This window comes from Triturus cristatus, chromosome 10 (assembly GCF_964204655.1).
Source record: "Triturus cristatus chromosome 10, aTriCri1.1, whole genome shotgun sequence".
Classification (NCBI taxonomy): Eukaryota; Metazoa; Chordata; class Amphibia; order Caudata; family Salamandridae; genus Triturus; species Triturus cristatus.
In genome coordinates this window covers 855,028,833-855,049,490 of record NC_140593.1, presented here as the reverse complement: position 1 = coordinate 855,049,490, position 20,658 = coordinate 855,028,833, and the positions used below count along the sequence as shown (strand labels likewise).

The 20,658-nt window shown below is 47.1% G+C and overlaps 23 non-coding genes across 23 annotated transcripts; all 23 read left to right on the top strand.

The window, feature by feature from the left end:
• The first annotated feature begins 597 nt into the window (after window positions 1-597).
• TRNAV-UAC (transfer RNA valine (anticodon UAC)) lies at window positions 598-670 on the top strand. Its single transcript has one exon. It is a non-coding gene; the product is annotated as a tRNA-Val (tRNA).
• Window positions 671-1,111: 441 nt separating this feature from the next.
• On the top strand, window positions 1,112-1,183 carry TRNAP-AGG (transfer RNA proline (anticodon AGG)). The gene has a single exon. It is a non-coding gene; the product is annotated as a tRNA-Pro (tRNA).
• Window positions 1,184-1,930: 747 nt separating this feature from the next.
• On the top strand, window positions 1,931-2,042 carry TRNAL-CAA (transfer RNA leucine (anticodon CAA)). Its single transcript has 2 exons — window positions 1,931-1,968; window positions 1,997-2,042. It is a non-coding gene; the product is annotated as a tRNA-Leu (tRNA).
• A 1,393-nt stretch (window positions 2,043-3,435) lies between these two features.
• Window positions 3,436-3,508, top strand: TRNAV-UAC (transfer RNA valine (anticodon UAC)). The gene has a single exon. It is a non-coding gene; the product is annotated as a tRNA-Val (tRNA).
• A 441-nt stretch (window positions 3,509-3,949) lies between these two features.
• On the top strand, window positions 3,950-4,021 carry TRNAP-AGG (transfer RNA proline (anticodon AGG)). Its single transcript has one exon. It is a non-coding gene; the product is annotated as a tRNA-Pro (tRNA).
• Window positions 4,022-4,768: 747 nt separating this feature from the next.
• On the top strand, window positions 4,769-4,880 carry TRNAL-CAA (transfer RNA leucine (anticodon CAA)). The gene is made up of 2 exons: window positions 4,769-4,806; window positions 4,835-4,880. It is a non-coding gene; the product is annotated as a tRNA-Leu (tRNA).
• Window positions 4,881-6,274: 1,394 nt separating this feature from the next.
• Window positions 6,275-6,347, top strand: TRNAV-UAC (transfer RNA valine (anticodon UAC)). The gene has a single exon. It is a non-coding gene; the product is annotated as a tRNA-Val (tRNA).
• Window positions 6,348-6,788: 441 nt separating this feature from the next.
• Window positions 6,789-6,860, top strand: TRNAP-AGG (transfer RNA proline (anticodon AGG)). The gene has a single exon. It is a non-coding gene; the product is annotated as a tRNA-Pro (tRNA).
• Window positions 6,861-9,112: 2,252 nt separating this feature from the next.
• TRNAV-UAC (transfer RNA valine (anticodon UAC)) lies at window positions 9,113-9,185 on the top strand. The gene has a single exon. It is a non-coding gene; the product is annotated as a tRNA-Val (tRNA).
• A 441-nt stretch (window positions 9,186-9,626) lies between these two features.
• On the top strand, window positions 9,627-9,698 carry TRNAP-AGG (transfer RNA proline (anticodon AGG)). Its single transcript has one exon. It is a non-coding gene; the product is annotated as a tRNA-Pro (tRNA).
• A 747-nt stretch (window positions 9,699-10,445) lies between these two features.
• Window positions 10,446-10,557, top strand: TRNAL-CAA (transfer RNA leucine (anticodon CAA)). The gene is made up of 2 exons: window positions 10,446-10,483; window positions 10,512-10,557. It is a non-coding gene; the product is annotated as a tRNA-Leu (tRNA).
• A 1,393-nt stretch (window positions 10,558-11,950) lies between these two features.
• Window positions 11,951-12,023, top strand: TRNAV-UAC (transfer RNA valine (anticodon UAC)). The gene has a single exon. It is a non-coding gene; the product is annotated as a tRNA-Val (tRNA).
• A 441-nt stretch (window positions 12,024-12,464) lies between these two features.
• Window positions 12,465-12,536, top strand: TRNAP-AGG (transfer RNA proline (anticodon AGG)). The gene has a single exon. It is a non-coding gene; the product is annotated as a tRNA-Pro (tRNA).
• Window positions 12,537-12,922: 386 nt separating this feature from the next.
• Window positions 12,923-12,993, top strand: TRNAR-UCU (transfer RNA arginine (anticodon UCU)). The gene has a single exon. It is a non-coding gene; the product is annotated as a tRNA-Arg (tRNA).
• A 288-nt stretch (window positions 12,994-13,281) lies between these two features.
• On the top strand, window positions 13,282-13,393 carry TRNAL-CAA (transfer RNA leucine (anticodon CAA)). Its single transcript has 2 exons — window positions 13,282-13,319; window positions 13,348-13,393. It is a non-coding gene; the product is annotated as a tRNA-Leu (tRNA).
• A 1,393-nt stretch (window positions 13,394-14,786) lies between these two features.
• TRNAV-UAC (transfer RNA valine (anticodon UAC)) lies at window positions 14,787-14,859 on the top strand. The gene has a single exon. It is a non-coding gene; the product is annotated as a tRNA-Val (tRNA).
• A 441-nt stretch (window positions 14,860-15,300) lies between these two features.
• Window positions 15,301-15,372, top strand: TRNAP-AGG (transfer RNA proline (anticodon AGG)). The gene has a single exon. It is a non-coding gene; the product is annotated as a tRNA-Pro (tRNA).
• A 747-nt stretch (window positions 15,373-16,119) lies between these two features.
• Window positions 16,120-16,231, top strand: TRNAL-CAA (transfer RNA leucine (anticodon CAA)). Its single transcript has 2 exons — window positions 16,120-16,157; window positions 16,186-16,231. It is a non-coding gene; the product is annotated as a tRNA-Leu (tRNA).
• A 1,393-nt stretch (window positions 16,232-17,624) lies between these two features.
• TRNAV-UAC (transfer RNA valine (anticodon UAC)) lies at window positions 17,625-17,697 on the top strand. Its single transcript has one exon. It is a non-coding gene; the product is annotated as a tRNA-Val (tRNA).
• A 441-nt stretch (window positions 17,698-18,138) lies between these two features.
• On the top strand, window positions 18,139-18,210 carry TRNAP-AGG (transfer RNA proline (anticodon AGG)). The gene has a single exon. It is a non-coding gene; the product is annotated as a tRNA-Pro (tRNA).
• Window positions 18,211-18,596: 386 nt separating this feature from the next.
• Window positions 18,597-18,667, top strand: TRNAR-UCU (transfer RNA arginine (anticodon UCU)). The gene has a single exon. It is a non-coding gene; the product is annotated as a tRNA-Arg (tRNA).
• Window positions 18,668-18,955: 288 nt separating this feature from the next.
• On the top strand, window positions 18,956-19,067 carry TRNAL-CAA (transfer RNA leucine (anticodon CAA)). Its single transcript has 2 exons — window positions 18,956-18,993; window positions 19,022-19,067. It is a non-coding gene; the product is annotated as a tRNA-Leu (tRNA).
• A 1,393-nt stretch (window positions 19,068-20,460) lies between these two features.
• Window positions 20,461-20,533, top strand: TRNAV-UAC (transfer RNA valine (anticodon UAC)). The gene has a single exon. It is a non-coding gene; the product is annotated as a tRNA-Val (tRNA).
• The last annotated feature ends 125 nt before the right edge of the window (window positions 20,534-20,658 follow it).

Genomic DNA, 20,658 nt, shown 5'->3' with positions numbered 1-20,658 from the left:
CCTTGCAAGAGTGAAAAAAACAACACCTTGAGAGAAAACATGACTTTTTGTGGTTCACATAGAGAGAGAGCAGCCAAATAGCCCTGCTTTGTTTCTGAAAGACGCATCAGAAATTGCTTAAAATGCCAACTGGGGAATCAGGCTCGTTGGTCTAGGGGTATGATTCTCGCTTCGGGTGCGAGAGGTCCCGGATTCAAATCCCGGACGAGCCCATGCTGTGGAATTATTTTTAGGCTGCTTATTATATAGGGCCATTTCTTCTTTTCAATGCTATAAGACGCCGTGTATGGTGAGAAAGTTCCTTTCCCTCTACGCTATTTCCCACTTTTGGCGTATAGAATTTCAGTGCCGGACTTCTTTGCAACTGCTTTTCTGGGGTGGACCATCAGTGTAGGAAAATTAAATGCAAAGTGTTTTTCTAGTGTGGTTTCAGGTATGGTTTTAAAATCGCCTTTTGGAATAAAAGGGGTCCTCGTTCCTTTCTTCCAAAGAAAGAGATCGGGTAAGGAGGGTCCAACTTTGAGCTTCATGGACATTGGCCCTTGGTCTGTGCATTCCAGCCCACTACATGCCAAGAAGATTCCTGCAAGCATGTCTGTTTCTGTAGTGTAGTGGTTATCACGTTCGCTTTACACGCGAAAGGTCCCTGGTTCGAGACCGGGCAGAAACAGCAGCTTTCTGTTTTTCACACAGTTTGCATTTACTCTCTCAATTTATAGGAAAGCTGAGATAATGGAAGCTGTCTATCCCTCACCAGCGTGACGTACTGTGCTCCAGGGGTATCAGTGACAGCTCAAAAAGAGAAGTGACGATAGTTTGCGCTATTCGTTTGCACGTCCTTGTGTACTGAAGGTTGGGCCTACTTCATGAAAGCAAGGGATGAGAGCAGAAATGGTTTTATTGACCTCACCGAGAGCATACACCTAGAACAAACAAAATGTCTGAAGGATAGAGGCATTTTCATTTCTTGTTCGATGACGGCCATGGAAAAGACAGCAACCATATTGCAGAAGAGAGCAGCATGTGCAGTTGCTTGCTTTGGGTGAAGCATTCACTAACTCGCTGCCAATAACCCCCGGAGCCGGTGCGAAAGGCATCTCTTGTGTGCCTCGGCTCGTTGGTCTAGGGGTATGATTCTCGCTTAGGGTGCGAGAGGTCCCGGGTTCAAATCCCGGACGAGCCCTTTTTCAGAGGTAAACATTCGAATCCTACTCAAAACTCACAATGCCTGACTATTTCTCATTACACTCGCCGCATTGTTGCACAAAATATTTTGAACCTCATAAGAAACATGGATCACCATGCTTTTTCTGCCTTCATGCTTAGTCTGTGTGTGTCCCAGGGGATGCTTTCCCAAGCTGTACTTGCTGGCATTTAGGCATCAGATATTTGTCTGTCGATGCCTGCATAAGTCAATTTTTAATACGTCTAATTGCAAGTATGTTGGCTGATATCTCTGCAGTTTTCACACTTGCTCCTCGCTTTCTGAGTGGCTGCTGATACAGCAGAATAGAAGTAGAGAGAACCCTTGAGAGGAACCTTGCTCTAACAGTAAAACACAGCAAGTGAGTTTCTGTAGTGTAGTGGTCATCATGTTCACCTAACACGCGAAAGGTCCCTGGTTCGAGACCGGGCAGAAACACTGTGCATGAGCTGCTTTTATGTGCACCCTCTAAAACCTTATTATCTCAATGCAAGCTTAAGAAGAGGCGGTCCTTGAACCCAGCGAGCCATGGGAAACTTCCTTTACTTTTGCAAGACGAAACAAAGTAATCCGCATCCATCAGTGGTCGCTCTTGTGCCTAGCTTTTTTTTTGTCATGCCTTGTTGTATTGTGGGGTCTTTACACTTGTGACATTGCTGTGAACGTTGTAAGTGCAAACATTGGCAGGTGCAGTCAGAAGAGTCAGATCTGTGCACACCCAGGGCTGTCAGGATGGCCGAGTGGTCTAAGGCGCCAGACTCAAGAGAGCTTGATCTTCAGTGCAACTGAGACTTCTGGTCTCCTCATGGAGGCGTGGGTTCAAATCCCACTTCTGACAGGTTTCTTTTACACCCTTAAATCGTCCTGTTTTTTGCAGTGCATTCCCCACACACCACAATCTTTGCACGGACCTGTAACATATGACGAGAAATCCACCAACGATCAGGCTGGGCCCTCAATCACAATTCCATGTATTCCTGGAAGGGACACCTCAGGCACACCTTCCGTTAAATTTGCACTCCATCACACAAACTGCCGTGCTGGTTTCTCATTAAGCAGTTGATCCCATCTTTGTTTTGAGGCTCTCCTGCCACCTTTTGGGCGGAGAAGGCACTGTCCCTGCAACAACACAGGCAGACATGTTCAACAGGGCTTCCTGGTTATGTGGGAGGAGCAGATTGTCATTGGTCCCCCCTTGCGAATTTTAATTTACATAAGGAAGACAGAGAGGTATCTGGGAGTAGGCAGTACACACGGATATTGAACTCTATCTTGTGATTTGCAGCCAATTCTAGATTGAGGCAGGAGGAAAGGAGGTGACTTGCCCAAAAATGGCCATCCTGGGAATTCAGCCACCCTGGGGCTCCCAGGTTAGTGTTTCAGTCCTGCGAGCCACTCATATAAATCTCGCCTGATCGAGCCTGATCGAGCGCTGAGTGAGCGTGTTTGAATCCAAGAATCAAATGCCTCTGTCTTAGGAGCAAGAATTGGCAGGCCCTCCCTTGCATCTGGGGTGGAAGTCTATGGGGCAAGTGTCCAGGACTTGCAGAGGAGTACAAGTGCCAGAAAGTGCCACAGTTCTCATCAGCGCCTTTTTTCTGCTCTCTGGCAGCTAGGATATCGACTGATCCCTTCCTTGCAAGAGTGAAAAAAACAACACCTTGAGAGAAAACATGACTTTTTGTGGTTCACATAGAGAGAGAGCAGCCAAATAGCCCTGCTTTGTTTCTGAAAGACGCATCAGAAATTGCTTAAAATGCCAACTGGGGAATCAGGCTCGTTGGTCTAGGGGTATGATTCTCGCTTCGGGTGCGAGAGGTCCCGGATTCAAATCCCGGACGAGCCCATGCTGTGGAATTATTTTTAGGCTGCTTATTATATAGGGCCATTTCTTCTTTTCAATGCTATAAGACGCCGTGTATGGTGAGAAAGTTCCTTTCCCTCTACGCTATTTCCCACTTTTGGCGTATAGAATTTCAGTGCCGGACTTCTTTGCAACTGCTTTTCTGGGGTGGACCATCAGTGTAGGAAAATTAAATGCAAAGTGTTTTTCTAGTGTGGTTTCAGGTATGGTTTTAAAATCGCCTTTTGGAATAAAAGGGGTCCTCGTTCCTTTCTTTCAAAGAAAGAGATCGGGTAAGGAGGGTCCAACTTTGAGCTTCATGGACATTGGCCCTTGGTCTGTGCATTCCAGCCCACTACATGCCAAGAAGATTCCTGCAAGCATGTCTGTTTCTGTAGTGTAGTGGTTATCACGTTCGCTTTACACGCGAAAGGTCCCTGGTTCGAGACCGGGCAGAAACAGCAGCTTTCTGTTTTTCACACAGTTTGCATTTACTCTCTCAATTTATAGGAAAGCTGAGATAATGGAAGCTGTCTATCCCTCACCAGCGTGACGTACTGTGCTCCAGGGGTATCAGTGACAGCTCAAAAAGAGAAGTGACGATAGTTTGCGCTATTCGTTTGCACGTCCTTGTGTACTGAAGGTTGGGCCTACTTCATGAAAGCAAGGCATGAGAGCAGAAATGGTTTTATTGACCTCACCGAGAGCATACACCTAGAACAAACAAAATGTCTGAAGGATAGAGGCATTTTCATTTCTTGTTCGATGACGGCCATGGAAAAGACAGCAACCATATTGCAGAAGAGAGCAGCATGTGCAGTTGCTTGCTTTGGGTGAAGCATTCACTAACTCGCTGCCAATAACCCCCGGAGCCGGTGCGAAAGGCGACTCTTGTGTGCCTCGGCTCGTTGGTCTAGGGGTATGATTCTCGCTTAGGGTGCGAGAGGTCCCGGGTTCAAATCCCGGACGAGCCCTTTTTCAGAGGTAAACATACGAATCCTACTCAAAACTCACAATGCCTGACTATTTCTCATTACACTCGCCGCATTGTTGCACAAAATATTTTGAACCTCATAAGAAACATGGATCACCATGCTTTTTCTGCCTTCATGCTTAGTCTGTGTGTGTCCCAGGTGATGCTTTCCCAAGCTGTACTTGCTGGCATTTAGGCATCAGATATTTGTCTGTCGATGCCAGCATAAGTCAATTTTTAATACGTCTAATTGCAAGTATGTTGGCTGATATCTCTGCAGTTTTCACACTTGCTCCTCGCTTTCTGAGTGGCTGCTCATACAGCAGAATAGAAGTAGAGAGAACCCTTGAGAGGAACCTTGCTCTAACAGTAAGACACAGCAAGTGAGTTTCTGTAGTGTAGTGGTCATCACGTTCACCTAACACGCGAAAGGTCCCCGGTTCGAGACCGGGCAGAAACACTGTGCATGAGCTGCTTTTATGTGCACCCTCTAAAACCTTATTATCTCAATGCAAGCTTAAGAAGAGGCGGTCCTTGAACCCAGCGAGCCATGGGAAACTTCCTTTACTTTTGCAAGACGAAACAAAGTAATCCGCATCCATCAGTGGTCGCTCTTGTGCCTAGCTTTTTTTTTGTCATGCCATGTTGTATTGTGGGGTCTTTACACTAGTGACATTGCTGTGAACGTTGTAAGTGCAAACATTGGCAGGTGCAGTCAGAAGAGTCAGATCTGTGCACACCCAGGGCTGTCAGGATGGCCGAGTGGTCTAAGGCGCCAGACTCAAGAGAGCTTGATCTTCAGTGCAACTGAGACTTCTGGTCTCCTCATGGAGGCGTGGGTTCAAATCCCACTTCTGACAGGTTTCTTTTACACCCTTAAATCGTCCTGTTTTTTGCAGTGCATTCCCCACACACCACAATCTTTGCACGGACCTGTAACATATGACGAGAAATCCACCAACGATCAGGCTGGGCCCTCAATCACAATTCCATGTATTCCTGGAAGGGACACCTCAGGCACACCTTCCGTTAAATTTGCACTCCATCACACAAACTGCCGTGCTGGTTTCTCATTAAGCAGTTGATCCCATCTTTGTTTTGAGGCTCTCCTGCCACCTTTTGGGCGGAGAAGGCACTGTCCCTGCAACAACACAGGCAGACATGTTCAACAGGGCTTCCTGGTTATGTGGGAGGAGCAGATTGTCATTGGTCCCCCCTTGCGAATTTTAATTTACATAAGGAAGACAGAGAGGTATCTGGGAGTAGGCAGTACACACGGACATTGAACTCTATCTTGTGATTTGCAGCCAATTCTAGATTGAGGCAGGAGGAAAGGAGGTGACTTGCCCAAAAATGGCCATCCTGGGAATTCAGCCACCCTGGGGCTCCCAGGTTAGTGTTTCAGTCCTGCGAGCCACTCATATAAATCTCGCCTGATCGAGCCTGATCGAGCGCTGAGTGAGCGTGTTTGAATCCAAGAATCAAATGCCTCTGTCTTAGGAGCAAGAATTGGCAGGCCCTCCCTTGCATCTGGGGTGGAAGTCTATGGGGCAAGTGTCCAGGACTTGCAGAGGAGTACAAGTGCCAGAAAGTGCCTGCAGTTCTCATCAGCGCGTTTTTTCTGCTCTCTGGCAGCTAGGATATCGACTGATCCCTTCCTTGCAAGAGTGAAAAAAACAACACCTTGAGAGAAAACATGACTTTTTGTGGTTCACATAGAGAGAGAGCAGCCAAATAGCCCTGCTTTGTTTCTGAAAGACGCATCAGAAATTGCTAAAAATGCCGACTGGGGAATCAGGCTCGTTGGTCTAGGGGTATGATTCTCGCTTCGGGTGCGAGAGGTCCCGGGTTCAAATCCCGGAAGAGCCCATGCTGTGGAATTATTTTTAGGCTGCTTATTATATAGGGCCATTTCTTCTTTTCAATGCTATAAGACGCCGTGTATGGTGAGAAAGTTCCTTTCCCTCTACGCTATTTCCCACTTTTGGCGTATAGAATTTCAGTGCCGGACTTCTTTGCAACTGCTTTTCTGGGGTGGACCATCAGTGTAGGAAAATTAAATGCAAAGTGTTTTTCTAGTGTGGTTTCAGGTATGGTTTTAAAATCGCCTTTTGGAATAAAAGGGGTCCTCGTTCCTTTCTTCCAAAGAAAGAGATCGGGTAAGGAGGGTCCAACTTTGAGCTTCATGGACATTGGCCCTTGGTCTGTGCATTCCAGCCCACTACATGCCAAGAAGATTCCTGCAAGCATGTCTGTTTCTGTAGTGTAGTGGTTATCATGTTCGCTTTACACGCGAAAGGTCCCTGGTTCGAGACCGGGCAGAAACAGCAGCTTTCTGTTTTTCACACAGTTTGCATTTACTCTCTCAATTTATAGGAAAGCTGAGATAATGGAAGCTGTCTATCCCTCACCAGCGTGACGTACTGTGCTCCAGGGGTATCAGTGACAGCTCAAAAAGAGAAGTGACGATAGTTTGCGCTATTCGTTTGCACGTCCTTGTGTACTGAAGGTTGGGCCTACTTCATGAAAGCAAGGGATGAGAGCAGAAATGGTTTTATTGACCTCACCGAGAGCATACACCTAGAACAAACAAAATGTCTGAAGGATAGAGGCATTTTCATTTCTTGTTCGATGACGGCCATGGAAAAGACAGCAACCATATTGCAGAAGAGAGCAGCATGTGCAGTTGCTTGCTTTGGGTGAAGCATTCACTAACTCGCTGCCAATAACCCCCGGAGCCGGTGCGAAAGGCATCTCTTGTGTGCCTCGGCTCGTTGGTCTAGGGGTATGATTCTCGCTTAGGGTGCGAGAGGTCCCGGGTTCAAATCCCGGACGAGCCCTTTTTCAGATGTATACATTCGAATCCTACTCAAAACTCACAATGCCTGACTATTTCTCATTACACTCGCCGCATTGTTGCACAAAATATTTTGAACCTCATAAGAAACATGGATCACCATGCTTTTTCTGCCTTCATGCTTAGTCTGTGTGTGTCCCAGGTGATGCTTTCCCAAGCTGTACTTGCTGGCATTTAGGCATCAGATATTTGTCTGTCGATGCCTGCATAAGTCAATTTTTAATACGTCTAATTGCAAGTATGTTGGCTGATATCTCTGCAGTTTTCACACTTGCTCCTCGCTTTCTGAGTGGCTGCTGATACAGCAGAATAGAAGTAGAGAGAACCCTTGAGAGGAACCTTGCTCTAACAGTAAAACACAGCAAGTGAGTTTCTGTAGTGTAGTGGTCATCATGTTCACCTAACACGCGAAAGGTCCCCGGTTCGAGACCGGGCAGAAACACTGTGCATGAGCTGCTTTTATGTGCACCCTCTAAAACCTTATTATCTCAATGCAAGCTTAAGAAGAGGCGGTCCTTGAACCCAGCGAGCCATGGGAAACTTCCTTTACTTTTGCAAGACGAAACAAAGTAATCCGCATCCATCAGTGGTCGCTCTTGTGCCTAGCTTTTTTTTTGTCATGCCTTGTTGTATTGTGGGGTCTTTACACTTGTGACATTGCTGTGAACGTTGTAAGTGCAAACATTGGCAGGTGCAGTCAGAAGAGTCAGATCTGTGCACACCCAGGGCTGTCAGGATGGGCGAGTGGTCTAAGGCGCCAGACTCAAGAGAGCTTGATCTTCAGTGCAACTGAGACTTCTGGTCTCCTCATGGAGGCGTGGGTTCAAATCCCACTTCTGACAGGTTTCTTTTACACCCTTAAATCGTCCTGTTTTTTGCAGTGCATTCCCCACACACCACAATCTTTGCACGGACCTGTAACATATGACGAGAAATCCACCAACGATCAGGCTGGGCCCTCAATCACAATTCCATGTATTCCTGGAAGGGACACCTCAGGCACACCTTCCGTTAAATTTGCACTCCATCACACAAACTGCCGTGCTGGTTTCTCATTAAGCAGTTGATCCCATCTTTGTTGTGAGGCTCTCCTGCCACCTTTTGGGCGGAGAAGGCACTGTCCCTGCGACAACACAGGCAGACATGTTCAACAGGGCTTCCTGGTTATGTGGGAGGAGCAGATTGTCATTGGTCCCCCCTTGCGAATTTTAATTTACATAAGGAAGACAGAGAGGTATCTGGGAGTAGGCAGTACACACGGACATTGAACTCTATCTTGTGATTTGCAGCCAATTCTAGATTGAGGCAGGAGGAAAGGAGGTGACTTGCCCAAAAATGGCCATCCTGGGAATTCAGCCACCCTGGGGCTCCCAGGTTAGTGTTTCAGTCCTGCGAGCCACTCATATAAATCTCGCCTGATCGAGCCTGATCGAGCGCTGAGTGAGCGTGTTTGAATCCAAGAATCAAATGCCTCTGTCTTAGGAGCAAGAATTGGCAGGCCCTCCCTTGCATCTGGGGTGGAAGTCTATGGGGCAAGTGTCCAGGACTTGCAGAGGAGTACAAGTGCCAGAAAGTGCCACAGTTCTCATCAGCGCCTTTTTTCTGCTCTCTGGCAGCTAGGATATCGACTGATCCCTTCCTTGCAAGAGTGAAAAAAACAACACCTTGAGAGAAAACATGACTTTTTGTGGTTCACATAGAGAGAGAGCAGCCAAATAGCCCTGCTTTGTTTCTGAAAGACGCATCAGAAATTGCTTAAAATGCCAACTGGGGAATCAGGCTCGTTGGTCTAGGGGTATGATTCTCGCTTCGGGTGCGAGAGGTCCCGGATTCAAATCCCGGACGAGCCCATGCTGTGGAATTATTTTTAGGCTGCTTATTATATAGGGCCATTTCTTCTTTTCAATGCTATAAGACGCCGTGTATGGTGAGAAAGTTCCTTTCCCTCTACGCTATTTCCCACTTTTGGCGTATAGAATTTCAGTGCCGGACTTCTTTGCAACTGCTTTTCTGGGGTGGACCATCAGTGTAGGAAAATTAAATGCAAAGTGTTTTTCTAGTGTGGTTTCAGGTATGGTTTTAAAATCGCCTTTTGGAATAAAAGGGGTCCTCGTTCCTTTCTTCCAAAGAAAGAGATCGGGTAAGGAGGGTCCAACTTTGAGCTTCATGGACATTGGCCCTTGGTCTGTGCATTCCAGCCCACTACATGCCAAGAAGATTCCTGCAAGCGTGTCTGTTTCTGTAGTGTAGTGGTTATCACGTTCGCTTTACACGCGAAAGGTCCCTGGTTCGAGACCGGGCAGAAACAGCAGCTTTCTGTTTTTCACACAGTTTGCATTTACTCTCTCAATTTATAGGAAAGCTGAGATAATGGAAGCTGTCTATCCCTCACCAGCGTGACGTACTGTGCTCCAGGGGTATCAGTGACAGCTCAAAAAGAGAAGTGACGATAGTTTGCGCTATTCGTTTGCACGTCCTTGTGTACTGAAGGTTGGGCCTACTTCATGAAAGCAAGGCATGAGAGCAGAAATGGTTTTATTGACCTCACCGAGAGCATACACCTAGAACAAACAAAATGTCTGAAGGATAGAGGCATTTTCATTTCTTGTTCGATGACGGCCATGGAAAAGACAGCAACCATATTGCAGAAGAGAGCAGCATGTGCAGTTGCTTGCTTTGGGTGAAGCATTCACTAACTCGCTGCCAATAACCCCCGGAGCCGGTGCGAAAGGCGACTCTTGTGTGCCTCGGCTCGTTGGTCTAGGGGTATGATTCTCGCTTAGGGTGCGAGAGGTCCCGGGTTCAAATCCCGGACGAGCCCTTTTTCAGAGGTAAACATACGAATCCTACTCAAAACTCACAATGCCTGACTATTTCTCATTACACTCGCCGCATTGTTGCACAAAATATTTTGAACCTCATAAGAAACATGGATCACCATGCTTTTTCTGCCTTCATGCTTAGTCTGTGTGTGTCCCAGGTGATGCTTTCCCAAGCTGTACTTGCTGGCATTTAGGCATCAGATATTTGTCTGTCGATGCCTGCATAAGTCAATTTTTAATACGTCTAATTGCAAGTATGTTGGCTGATATCTCTGCAGTTTTCACACTTGCTCCTCGCTTTCTGAGTGGCTGCTCATACAGCAGAATAGAAGTAGAGAGAACCCTTGAGAGGAACCTTGCTCTAACAGTAAGACACAGCAAGTGAGTTTCTGTAGTGTAGTGGTCATCACGTTCACCTAACACGCGAAAGGTCCCCGGTTCGAGACCGGGCAGAAACACTGTGCATGAGCTGCTTTTATGTGCACCCTCTAAAACCTTATTATCTCAATGCAAGCTTAAGAAGAGGCGGTCCTTGAACCCAGCGAGCCATGGGAAACTTCCTTTACTTTTGCAAGACGAAACAAAGTAATCCGCATCCATCAGTGGTCGCTCTTGTGCCTAGCTTTTTTTTTGTCATGCCATGTTGTATTGTGGGGTCTTTACACTAGTGACATTGCTGTGAACGTTGTAAGTGCAAACATTGGCAGGTGCAGTCAGAAGAGTCAGATCTGTGCACACCCAGGGCTGTCAGGATGGCCGAGTGGTCTAAGGCGCCAGACTCAAGAGAGCTTGATCTTCAGTGCAACTGAGACTTCTGGTCTCCTCATGGAGGCGTGGGTTCAAATCCCACTTCTGACAGGTTTCTTTTACACCCTTAAATCGTCCTGTTTTTTGCAGTGCATTCCCCACACACCACAATCTTTGCACGGACCTGTAACATATGACGAGAAATCCACCAACGATCAGGCTGGGCCCTCAATCACAATTCCATGTATTCCTGGAAGGGACACCTCAGGCACACCTTCCGTTAAATTTGCACTCCATCACACAAACTGCCGTGCTGGTTTCTCATTAAGCAGTTGATCCCATCTTTGTTTTGAGGCTCTCCTGCCACCTTTTGGGCGGAGAAGGCACTGTCCCTGCAACAACACAGGCAGACATGTTCAACAGGGCTTCCTGGTTATGTGGGAGGAGCAGATTGTCATTGGTCCCCCCTTGCGAATTTTAATTTACATAAGGAAGACAGAGAGGTATCTGGGAGTAGGCAGTACACACGGACATTGAACTCTATCTTGTGATTTGCAGCCAATTCTAGATTGAGGCAGGAGGAAAGGAGGTGACTTGCCCAAAAATGGCCATCCTGGGAATTCAGCCACCCTGGGGCTCCCAGGTTAGTGTTTCAGTCCTGCGAGCCACTCATATAAATCTCGCCTGATCGAGCCTGATCGAGCGCTGAGTGAGCGTGTTTGAATCCAAGAATCAAATGCCTCTGTCTTAGGAGCAAGAATTGGCAGGCCCTCCCTTGCATCTGGGGTGGAAGTCTATGGGGCAAGTGTCCAGGACTTGCAGAGGAGTACAAGTGCCAGAAAGTGCCACAGTTCTCATCAGCGCCTTTTTTCTGCTCTCTGGCAGCTAGGATATCGACTGATCCCTTCCTTGCAAGAGTGAAAAAAACAACACCTTGAGAGAAAACATGACTTTTTGTGGTTCACATAGAGAGAGAGCAGCCAAATAGCCCTGCTTTGTTTCTGAAAGACGCATCAGAAATTGCTTAAAATGCCAACTGGGGAATCAGGCTCGTTGGTCTAGGGGTATGATTCTCGCTTCGGGTGCGAGAGGTCCCGGATTCAAATCCCGGACGAGCCCATGCTGTGGAATTATTTTTAGGCTGCTTATTATATAGGGCCATGTCTTCTTTTCAATGCTATAAGACGCCGTGTATGGTGAGAAAGTTCCTTTCCCTCTACGCTATTTCCCACTTTTGGCGTATAGAATTTCAGTGCCGGACTTCTTTGCAACTGCTTTTCTGGGGTGGACCATCAGTGTAGGAAAATTAAATGCAAAGTGTTTTTCTAGTGTGGTTTCAGGTATGGTTTTAAAATCGCCTTTTGGAATAAAAGGGGTCCTCGTTCCTTTCTTCCAAAGAAAGAGATCGGGTAAGGAGGGTCCAACTTTGAGCTTCATGGACATTGGCCCTTGGTCTGTGCATTCCAGCCCACTACATGCCAAGAAGATTCCTGCAAGCATGTCTGTTTCTGTAGTGTAGTGGTTATCATGTTCGCTTTACACGCGAAAGGTCCCTGGTTCGAGACCGGGCAGAAACAGCAGCTTTCTGTTTTTCACACAGTTTGCATTTACTCTCTCAATTTATAGGAAAGCTGAGATAATGGAAGCTGTCTATCCCTCACCAGCGTGACGTACTGTGCTCCAGGGGTATCAGTGACAGCTCAAAAAGAGAAGTGACGATAGTTTGCGCTATTCGTTTGCACGTCCTTGTGTACTGAAGGTTGGGCCTACTTCATGAAAGCAAGGGATGAGAGCAGAAAAGGTTTTATTTACCTCACCGAGAGCATACACCTAGAACAAACAAAATGTCTGAAGGATAGAGGCATTTTCATTTCTTGTTCGATGACGGCCATGGAAAAGACAGCAACCATATTGCAGAAGAGAGCAGCATGTGCAGTTGCTTGCTTTGGGTGAAGCATTCACTAACTCGCTGCCAATAACCCCCGGAGCCGGTGCGAAAGGCATCTCTTGTGTGCCTCGGCTCGTTGGTCTAGGGGTATGATTCTCGCTTAGGGTGCGAGAGGTCCCGGGTTCAAATCCCGGACGAGCCCTTTTTCAGAGGTAAACATTCGAATCCTACTCAAAACTCACAATGCCTGACTATTTCTCATTACACTCGCCGCATTGTTGCACAAAATATTTTGAACCTCATAAGAAACATGGATCACCATGCTTTTTCTGCCTTCATGCTTAGTCTGTGTGTGTCCCAGGTGATGCTTTCCCAAGCTGTACTTGCTGGCATTTAGGCATCAGATATTTGTCTGTCGATGCCTGCATAAGTCAATTTTTAATACGTCTAATTGCAAGTATGTTGGCTGATATCTCTGCAGTTTTCACACTTGCTCCTCGCTTTCTGAGTGGCTGCTGATACAGCAGAATAGAAGTAGAGAGAACCCTTGAGAGGAACCTTGCTCTAACAGTAAAACACAGCAAGTGAGTTTCTGTAGTGTAGTGGTCATCATGTTCACCTCTCGCGAAAGGTCCCCGGTTCGAGACCGGGCAGAAACACTGTGCATGAGCTGCTTTTATGTGCACCCTCTAAAACCTTATTATCTCAATGCAAGCTTAAGAAGAGGCGGTCCTTGAACCCAGCGAGCCATGGGAAACTTCCTTTACTTTTGCAAGACGAAACAAAGTAATCCGCATCCATCAGTGGTCGCTCTTGTGCCTAGCTTTTTTTTTGTCATGCCTTGTTATATTGTGGGGTCTTTACACTTGTGACATTGCTGTGAACGTTGTAAGTGCAAACATTGGCAGGTGCAGTCAGAAGAGTCAGATCTGTGCACACCCAGGGCTGTCAGGATGGCCGAGTGGTCTAAGGCGCCAGACTCAAGAGAGCTTGATCTTCAGTGCAACTGAGACTTCTGGTCTCCTCATGGAGGCGTGGGTTCAAATCCCACTTCTGACAGGTTTCTTTTACACCCTTAAATCGTCCTGTTTTTTGCAGTGCATTCCCCACACACCACAATCTTTGCACGGACCTGTAACATATGACGAGAAATCCACCAACGATCAGGCTGGGCCCTCAATCACAATTCCATGTATTCCTGGAAGGGACACCTCAGGCACACCTTCCGTTAAATTTGCACTCCATCACACAAACTGCCGTGCTGGTTTCTCATTAAGCAGTTGATCCCATCTTTGTTTTGAGGCTCTCCTGCCACCTTTTGGGCGGAGAAGGCACTGTCCCTGCAACAACACAGGCAGACATGTTCAACAGGGCTTCCTGGTTATGTGGGAGGAGCAGATTGTCATTGGTCCCCCCTTGCGAATTTTAATTTACATAAGGAAGACAGAGAGGTATCTGGGAGTAGGCAGTACACACGGACATTGAACTCTATCTTGTGATTTGCAGCCAATTCTAGATTGAGGCAGGAGGAAAGGAGGTGACTTGCCCAAAAATGGCCATCCTGGGAATTCAGCCACCCTGGGGCTCCCAGGTTAGTGTTTCAGTCCTGCGAGCCACTCATATAAATCTCGCCTGATCGAGCCTGATCGAGCGCTGAGTGAGCGTGTTTGAATCCAAGAATCAAATGCCTCTGTCTTAGGAGCAAGAATTGGCAGGCCCTCCCTTGCATCTGGGGTGGAAGTCTATGGGGCAAGTGTCCAGGACTTGCAGAGGAGTACAAGTGCCAGAAAGTGCCACAGTTCTCATCAGCGCCTTTTTTCTGCTCTCTGGCAGCTAGGATATCGACTGATCCCTTCCTTGCAAGAGTGAAAAAAACAACACCTTGAGAGAAAACATGACTTTTTGTGGTTCACATAGAGAGAGAGCAGCCAAATAGCCCTGCTTTGTTTCTGAAAGACGCATCAGAAATTGCTTAAAATGCCAACTGGGGAATCAGGCTCGTTGGTCTAGGGGTATGATTCTCGCTTCGGGTGCGAGAGGTCCCGGATTCAAATCCCGGACGAGCCCATGCTGTGGAATTATTTTTAGGCTGCTTATTATATAGGGCCATTTCTTCTTTTCAATGCTATAAGACGCCGTGTATGGTGAGAAAGTTCCTTTCCCTCTACGCTATTTCCCACTTTTGGCGTATAGAATTTCAGTGCCGGACTTCTTTGCAACTGCTTTTCTGGGGTGGACCATCAGTGTAGGAAAATTAAATGCAAAGTGTTTTTCTAGTGTGGTTTCAGGTATGGTTTTAAAATCGCCTTTTGGAATAAAAGGGGTCCTCGTTCCTTTCTTCCAAAGAAAGAGATTGGGTAAGGAGGGTCCAACTTTGAGCTTCATGGACATTGGCCCTTGGTCTGTGCATTCCAGCCCACTACATGCCAAGAAGATCCCTGCAAGCGTGTCTGTTTCTGTAGTGTAGTGGTTATCACGTTCGCTTTACACGCGAAAGGTCCCTGGTTCGAGACCGGGCAGAAACAGCAGCTTTCTGTTTTTCACACAGTTTGCATTTACTCTCTCAATTTATAGGAAAGCTGAGATAATGGAAGCTGTCTATCCCTCACCAGCGTGACGTACTGTGCTCCAGGGGTATCAGTGACAGCTCAAAAAGAGAAGTGACGATAGTTTGCGCTATTCGTTTGCACGTCCTTGTGTACTGAAGGTTGGGCCTACTTCATGAAAGCAAGGCATGAGAGCAGAAATGGTTTTATTGACCTCACCGAGAGCATACACCTAGAACAAACAAAATGTCTGAAGGATAGAGGCATTTTCATTTCTTGTTCGATGACGGCCATGGAAAAGACAGCAACCATATTGCAGAAGAGAGCAGCATGTGCAGTTGCTTGCTTTGGGTGAAGCATTCACTAACTCGCTGCCAATAACCCCCGGAGCCGGTGCGAAAGGCGACTCTTGTGTGCCTCGGCTCGTTGGTCTAGGGGTATGATTCTCGCTTAGGGTGCGAGAGGTCCCGGGTTCAAATCCCGGACGAGCCCTTTTTCAGAGGTAAACATACGAATCCTACTCAAAACTCACAATGCCTGACTATTTCTCATTACACTCGCCGCATTGTTGCACAAAATATTTTGAACCTCATAAGAAACATGGATCACCATGCTTTTTCTGCCTTCATGCTTAGTCTGTGTGTGTCCCAGGTGATGCTTTCCCAAGCTGTACTTGCTGGCATTTAGGCATCAGATATTTGTCTGTCGATGCCTGCATAAGTCAATTTTTAATACGTCTAATTGCAAGTATGTTGGCTGATATCTCTGCAGTTTTCACACTTGCTCCTCGCTTTCTGAGTGGCTGCTCATACAGCAGAATAGAAGTAGAGAGAACCCTTGAGAGGAACCTTGCTCTAACAGTAAGACACAGCAAGTGAGTTTCTGTAGTGTAGTGGTCATCACGTTCACCTAACACGCGAAAGGTCCCCGGTTCGAGACCGGGCAGAAACACTGTGCATGAGCTGCTTTTATGTGCACCCTCTAAAACCTTATTATCTCAATGCAAGCTTAAGAAGAGGCGGTCCTTGAACCCAGCGAGCCATGGGAAACTTCCTTTACTTTTGCAAGACGAAACAAAGTAATCCGCATCCATCAGTGGTCGCTCTTGTGCCTAGCTTTTTTTTTGTCATGCCATGTTGTATTGTGGGGTCTTTACACTAGTGACATTGCTGTGAACGTTGTAAGTGCAAACATTGGCAGGTGCAGTCAGAAGAGTCAGATCTGTGCACACCCAGGGCTGTCAGGATGGCCGAGTGGTCTAAGGCGCCAGACTCAAGAGAGCTTGATCTTCAGTGCAACTGAGACTTCTGGTCTCCTCATGGAGGCGTGGGTTCAAATCCCACTTCTGACAGGTTTCTTTTACACCCTTAAATCGTCCTGTTTTTTGCAGTGCATTCCCCACACACCACAATCTTTGCACGGACCTGTAACATATGACGAGAAATCCACCAACGATCAGGCTGGGCCCTCAATCACAATTCCATGTATTCCTGGAAGGGACACCTCAGGCACACCTTCCGTTAAATTTGCACTCCATCACACAAACTGCCGTGCTGGTTTCTCATTAAGCAGTTGATCCCATCTTTGTTTTGAGGCTCTCCTGCCACCTTTTGGGCGGAGAAGGCACTGTCCCTGCAACAACACAGGCAGACATGTTCAACAGGGCTTCCTGGTTATGTGGGAGGAGCAGATTGTCATTGGTCCCCCCTTGCGAATTTTAATTTACATAAGGAAGACAGAGAGGTATCTGGGAGTAGGCAGTACACACGGACATTGAACTCTATCTTGTGATTTGCAGCCAATTCTAGATTGAGGCAGGAGGAAAGGAGGTGACTTGCCCAAAAATGGCCATCCTGGGAATTCAGCCACCCTGGGGCTCCCAGGTTAGTGTTTCAGTCCTGCGAGCCACTCATATAAATCTCGCCTGATCGAGCCTGATCGAGCGCTGAGTGAGCGTGTTTGAATCCAAGAATCAAATGCCTCTGTCTTAGGAGCAAGAATTGGCAGGCCCTCCCTTGCATCTGGGGTGGAAGTCTATGGGGCAAGTGTCCAGGACTTGCAGAGGAGTACAAGTGCCAGAAAGTGCCACAGTTCTCATCAGCGCCTTTTTTCTGCTCTCTGGCAGCTAGGATATCGACTGATCCCTTCCTTGCAAGAGTGAAAAAAACAACACCTTGAGAGAAAACATGACTTTTTGTGGTTCACATAGAGAGAGAGCAGCCAAATAGCCCTGCTTTGTTTCTGAAAGACGCATCAGAAATTGCTTAAAATGCCAACTGGGGAATCAGGCTCGTTGGTCTAGGGGTATGATTCTCGCTTCGGGTGCGAGAGGTCCCGGATTCAAATCCCGGACGAGCCCATGCTGTGGAATTATTTTTAGGCTGCTTATTATATAGGGCCATTTCTTCTTTTCAATGCTATAAGACGCCGTGTATGGTGAGAAAGTTCCTTTCCCTCTACGCTATTTCCCACTTTTGGCGTATAGAATTTCAGTGCCGGACTTCTTTGCAACTGCTTTTCTGGGGTGGACCATCAGTGTAGGAAAATTAAATGCAAAGTGTTTTTCTAGTGTGGTTTCAGGTATGGTTTTAAAATCGCCTTTTGGAATAAAAGGGGTCCTCGTTCCTTTCTTCCAAAGAAAGAGATCGGGTAAGGAGGGTCCAACTTTGAGCTTCATGGACATTGGCCCTTGGTCTGTGCATTCCAGCCCACTACATGCCAAGAAGATTCCTGCAAGCATGTCTGTTTCTGTAGTGTAGTGGTTATCACGTTCGCTTTACACGCGAAAGGTCCCTGGTTCGAGACCGGGCAGAAACAGCAGCTTTCAGTTTTTCACACAGTTTGCATTTACTCTCTCAATTTATAGGAAAGCTGAGATAATGGAAGCTGTCTATCCCTCACCAGCGTGACGTACTGTGCTCCAGGGGTATCAGTGACAGCTCAAAAAGAGAAGTGACGATAGTTTGCGCTATTCGTTTGCACGTCCTTGTGTACTGAAGGTTGGGCCTACTTCATGAAAGCAAGGGATGAGAGCAGAAATGGTTTTATTGACCTCACCGAGAGCATACACCTAGAACAAACAAAATGTCTGAAGGATAGAGGCATTTTCATTTCTTGTTCGATGACGGCCATGGAAAAGACAGCAACCATATTGCAGAAGAGAGCAGCATGTGCAGTTGCTTGCTTTGGGTGAAGCATTCACTAACTCGCTGCCAATAACCCCCGGAGCCGGTGCGAAAGGCATCTCTTGTGTGCCTCGGCTCGTTGGTCTAGGGGTATGATTCTCGCTTAGGGTGCGAGAGGTCCCGGGTTCAAATCCCGGACGAGCCCTTTTTCAGAGGTAAACATTCGAATCCTACTCAAAACTCACAATGCCTGACTATTTCTCATTACACTCGCCGCATTGTTGCACAAAATATTTTGAACCTCATAAGAAACATGGATCACCATGCTTTTTCTGCCTTCATGCTTAGTCTGTGTGTGTCCCAGGTGATGCTTTCCCAAGCTGTACTTGCTGGCATTTAGGCATCAGATATTTGTCTGTCGATGCCTGCATAAGTCAATTTTTAATACGTCTAATTGCAAGTATGTTGGCTGATATCTCTGCAGTTTTCACACTTGCTCCTCGCTTTCTGAGTGGCTGCTGATACAGCAGAATAGAAGTAGAGAGAACCCTTGAGAGGAACCTTGCTCTAACAGTAAAACACAGCAAGTGAGTTTCTGTAGTGTAGTGGTCATCATGTTCACCTCTCGCGAAAGGTCCCCGGTTCGAGACCGGGCAGAAACACTGTGCATGAGCTGCTTTTATGTGCACCCTCTAAAACCTTATTATCTCAATGCAAGCTTAAGAAGAGGCGGTCCTTGAACCCAGCGAGCCATGGGAAACTTCCTTTACTTTTGCAAGACGAAACAAAGTAATCCGCATCCATCAGTGGTCGCTCTTGTGCCTAGCTTTTTTTTTGTCATGCCTTGTTATATTGTGGGGTCTTTACACTTGTGACATTGCTGTGAACGTTGTAAGTGCAAACATTGGCAGGTGCAGTCAGAAGAGTCAGATCTGTGCACACCCAGGGCTGTCAGGATGGCCGAGTGGTCTAAGGCGCCAGACTCAAGAGAGCTTGATCTTCAGTGCAACTGAGACTTCTGGTCTCCTCATGGAGGCGTGGGTTCAAATCCCACTTCTGACAGGTTTCTTTTACACCCTTAAATCGTCCTGTTTTTTGCAGTGCATTCCCCACACACCACAATCTTTGCACGGACCTGTAACATATGACGAGAAATCCACCAACGATCAGGCTGGGCCCTCAATCACAATTCCATGTATTCCTGGAAGGGACACCTCAGGCACACCTTCCGTTAAATTTGCACTCCATCACACAAACTGCCGTGCTGGTTTCTCATTAAGCAGTTGATCCCATCTTTGTTTTGAGGCTCTCCTGCCACCTTTTGGGCGGAGAAGGCACTGTCCCTGCAACAACACAGGCAGACATGTTCAACAGGGCTTCCTGGTTATGTGGGAGGAGCAGATTGTCATTGGTCCCCCCTTGCGAATTTTAATTTACATAAGGAAGACAGAGAGGTATCTGGGAGTAGGCAGTACACACGGACATTGAACTCTATCTTGTGATTTGCAGCCAATTCTAGATTGAGGCAGGAGGAAAGGAGGTGACTTGCCCAAAAATGGCCATCCTGGGAATTCAGCCACCCTGGGGCTCCCAGGTTAGTGTTTCAGTCCTGCGAGCCACTCATATAAATCTCGCCTGATCGAGCCTGATCGAGCGCTGAGTGAGCGTGTTTGAATCCAAGAATCAAATGCCTCTGTCTTAGGAGCAAGAATTGGCAGGCCCTCCCTTGCATCTGGGGTGGAAGTCTATGGGGCAAGTGTCCAGGACTTGCAGAGGAGTACAAGTGCCAGAAAGTGCCACAGTTCTCATCAGCGCCTTTTTTCTGCTCTCTGGCAGCTAGGATATCGACTGATCCCTTCCTTGCAAGAGTGAAAAAAACAACACCTTGAGAGAAAACATGACTTTTTGTGGTTCACATAGAGAGAGAGCAGCCAAATAGCCCTGCTTTGTTTCTGAAAGACGCATCAGAAATTGCTTAAAATGCCAACTGGGGAATCAGGCTCGTTGGTCTAGGGGTATGATTCTCGCTTCGGGTGCGAGAGGTCCCGGATTCAAATCCCGGACGAGCCCATGCTGTGGAATTATTTTTAGGCTGCTTATTATATAGGGCCATTTCTTCTTTTCAATGCTATAAGACGCCGTGTATGGTGAGAAAGTTCCTTTCCCTCTACGCTATTTCCCACTTTTGGCGTATAGAATTTCAGTGCCGGACTTCTTTGCAACTGCTTTTCTGGGGTGGACCATCAGTGTAGGAAAATTAAATGCAAAGTGTTTTTCTAGTGTGGTTTCAGGTATGGTTTTAAAATCGCCTTTTGGAATAAAAGGGGTCCTCGTTCCTTTCTTCCAAAGAAAGAGATTGGGTAAGGAGGGTCCAACTTTGAGCTTCATGGACATTGGCCCTTGGTCTGTGCATTCCAGCCCACTACATGCCAAGAAGATTCCTGCAAGCGTGTCTGTTTCTGTAGTGTAGTGGTTATCACGTTCGCTTTACACGCGAAAGGTCCCTGGTTCGAGACCGGGCAGAAACAGCAGCTTTCTGTTTTTCACACAGTTTGCATTTACTCTCTCAATTTATAGGAAAGCTGAGATAATGGAAGCTGTCTATCCCTCACCAGCGTGACGTACTGTGCTCCAGGGGTATCAGTGACAGCTC